This window comes from Formica exsecta, unplaced genomic scaffold, assembly GCF_003651465.1.
Source record: "Formica exsecta isolate Colony F162 unplaced genomic scaffold, ASM365146v1 scaffold15, whole genome shotgun sequence".
Taxonomy (NCBI): Eukaryota; Metazoa; Arthropoda; class Insecta; order Hymenoptera; family Formicidae; genus Formica; species Formica exsecta.
The window spans coordinates 2,287,498-2,291,423 of record NW_021848825.1 but is presented as its reverse complement, the minus strand read 5'-3'; positions in this window follow the sequence as shown (position 1 = coordinate 2,291,423).

The window sequence follows — 3,926 nt, the reverse complement described above, 5'->3', positions numbered from 1 at the left end:
CCGGACAGAATTGGCTTGCAACGCCAAGAACGTAGCTGGCGTACTTCGCTGTAGCGTGGAATGCATCGCTTCCACAGTGAGTGCGGTCCGTTGTTTCGTTACAGTTCGCTTGTAACGCCAGGTGAAGTATTCATCCTCCTTCACATGAAGTACGTCACGTATTTTTCGCGAGGAGAAGGACCGCCGACCCTAATTCTCGAAAAAAAACGAAGCGAAAAAGGGATTGGGTTATACGTATCTTCGAAAGAGCGAAGCAACAATGCCTTAGTGTTTTTTATAATGCCTTTCTCTCTAACCCTGTCTAGAAAACATTTCTCAAAATAAATGTCTTCCTTTTCAGATCCACCCTTCGTATAGCTTATAATAAGTAATGCTGTTTGAGAAATTAATTGCGAATGTTGAGACGCCTTTTTGACAATTTGTATAAAACATGACACTTCCTTTGTTTTTAATTGAAATTTTTAGAAATAAACATATAATTTGTAATATAGTGCTCTAATAAAATATAAACATTTAATTCTAGAAATTATGTACATTATAATAATATTTGAAAAAAAATATGCAGTCACAGTAATTGTTTTATATTCATTACGCGTTTTTCCACTCTTTAAAAAAACGGGATTTTGTTATTTTTAAAATGAAGTTAATGTAAAATTCTAAATAAATATTTTCACAATAAAATGTAAGTTTTTGAATAACATTTAGTACTTTGCAGCAAGTGCAAGAATATTTTTACAACATGTTGCGACGTGCGTTAAAGTGGGAGACGCTCACCTTTGGAACATTTATTTTAATTTATTATAACTCGGCAGATATAAAATTTGAACAATTTATTTTCATACATTTCTTTTTATTTTGAATTCTACATTTATCTCCTGAAATATTAATATATAATTAGAAATTACTGTATGCATATTTATATGTAGATCTCGTAAATTCATTAAAATTGCGAAATAAAAATTAATTTAACACTGACCGGTACGATGCGCAATGATGAAGTTGGTAAAGTTGTTGTACATAACATTGAATAAATCAAAGAAAAATATAATTTGTCATATTATATTCGCGACAATTTTAAATTTTATTATATTAATTTATCAAAAAATCAAGAGAAAAATTCTTAATTCTTTGCCGTCAAATAAAAGCATTCCTTTGGGAAAATAAAAATTTAGTAAGACGTAAAATGATAACATGTGATTATTGTAAATTAATTTACACAAAAAATTTGTTCCAAAATAATATAAATTTTCTTTAAATAAATGTTAGATTTTATTTGCGACGACCTATTTATCAGTATTATATTAAAATACAAGGTACAGAATATTCAGAGCGTTAATTTATATTATAAAATAATATATAAAATGTTAAATATTTTGGGACGGCATCAAATTAATCATGATACATGGTATTTACGGCCTTTACGGCGTATAGTGTGTTATTGTCAACACAGGCGCTCAGTGTGTTGTCATTTGCGCGGCGACACTCGAGTAGTAAGGTAGTGGTGTGAGATGCTCCGTATATTATCACATTCCTTTTCAAAATGTGATCGCGACAAATATTACGAAATAATTCACTATAACCATTACAATTGACGATTAATTAATTTTCGATAATGACTGTAATTGTATCGCGACACGATAGCTCTATATTGAAGTATGTATTTCTCGCAATTTATTAATTTATAATTTCTCAACTAGCCAAGCGATAGGGATAAAAGTTGTAAATTATCTTTTCGTTGCAATCATTTCGAACAGTAATTATTTTTCTAATTCTCTACACTTGAGAAGTCAAATATATTTTGATAGTTCACATTTTTCACCATTCTATAAATATAATTTATTATTCGAATTGAAAGAGAAAACGCGCAGTAAAACACGAATCATAAATCGAGTTATTAACGTAACCAAAAGCCTCGCGATACATCAATCATTTAATCAATAATTTATCTATAATTCAAGAGACACGTAGTATATATTCCGTACATACAAATACTGGTTGCCGATATATATATATATAAAGATCGACAACCAATATATATATATATATCGGCAATTAATTATAATAACATTAACACAGTATTCGGCCTTGGCAGTATGTAGCGCGTATTGTTTACATGCCGCGGCCTTGTTGTCATTCGCGTAGCGATACTCGAGCAGTAAGGTAGTGGTGTGTGACGCATCATATACTCCGTCAAATTCCTCTTCGAAACGTGATTGCGACAAATATTAGAAAATAATTCGCTATAACTATCATAATTAATAATCAATCAACTTTCGATAATCGATATCTAACTGTATCGCGGACAGATCTTTATCGAAGAGAGCGTATAGTACGATTTATTTCAAGAACCGAAGTGACAGGGATAAAAATTATAAATTATTATTTCGTTGCGATCTTTACGGGCAATAATTATTTCTCTAACGATGCTTAGAGAATCAAATATATTTAGTTCAATGCTTTATCGTTCGACTTTTCGACAATTTAGATATAATTCGGATTGAGAATGCGTAGAGTAAAACGCACGAATCGCAGGATCAAATAATTAACATAACGAATGGTTGTGTGGTACATCAATCGTTTGATAAATAATTCATCTATAATTTAAATACGTAATATTCCGCGCATATATATTTTATAGTACGTAAAATATTTCGGCAACGAGAATTAATAATAACCTCGTTCAGCCTTGACAATGTATGACGCGCTACTGTTTACATACCACGGCCTTGTTATCATTCGCTCGGAGACATTCGAACAATAAAGTTATAAACGAGATACATCGTATATTGTCAAATTTCTATTCAATACTTTAAATTCTTCGCCATCTAAATATTATTTAGACAAAAATTGCAGAATCGAATAATTAATATAACGAAAGATCACACATATAACTGTATCGCGATCTCTTTATCGAAGTGCATACCTCGCGCGAAACGGCATATTATTTCGCGATCGCGGAATTCGGGAGTACGATACAAAGTGTCGCGTGTACGTTTTTATCATAAGTTCGTAAGTGTCGTTCAAAATGTCGCGTATCTAAATGCGGAAAATATTGTGCAAAGTGTCGCGCGTAATGAATTGTATAAACTTTTCGCAACTTTTCACCCTGACGACCTGAGAGAAGGTGCAGGCCTGGAGGCATCGAGCATCAGCGGAGCAACCCTAAGGTATATATACTATTTATATATTAGTTACATAAATCGCATATTAATTCGGTTTGTTTGGTTGAATAATTTAAACAAGAAAAAAGAAGAAAAAAAATTTTTATATAAAATCTGTTTAAAACAAAAAAATAATTTCTTTTCAGAATTTATAAAATTATTCCATTATATATATCGGCTTTGTTGTGCATCAAATAGAAAATTTGGCGCGTACAATAATAATTTTGGAGAATATTAATTATTTGAACGCTGCTACAAATTGGATTTTCTATTTGTATTACAGATTAACTCTTAGCTTCAATACTACTAATTCCGCTGTTTGGCATCGGTCAATGAGTGACGAACTTCTATTTTATTTTAAGAAAGATATCTGATTTGTAGAGATTGTAGATGTAAATTATAGATATATCCGTTGTCATAAAATGGATGAGTTAGAACAAATTAGATCGAATAAACTTTAATAGATTTTTTATTGCAAGAATAAATTAGAGCATAGATTCTAAAGAAGGATAAAATTTATTCTTTTTTCGGTTGATAAATTTCACCTAATTGATTTGATAAAAAACGTACTAGTGATTTTATTAATTCTACGTAATGATAACAACTTATTTTTTTAACGCGTGCTAATATCCTAATTTATTTAGAGCTCATCTATCTATTTTAAAACACAAAAATATTTTCTCTTCAGAATATATAAAATTATTCCATTATATATATATCGGCTTATTATTGTACATATTAAATAGAAAATTTAATATATGTAAT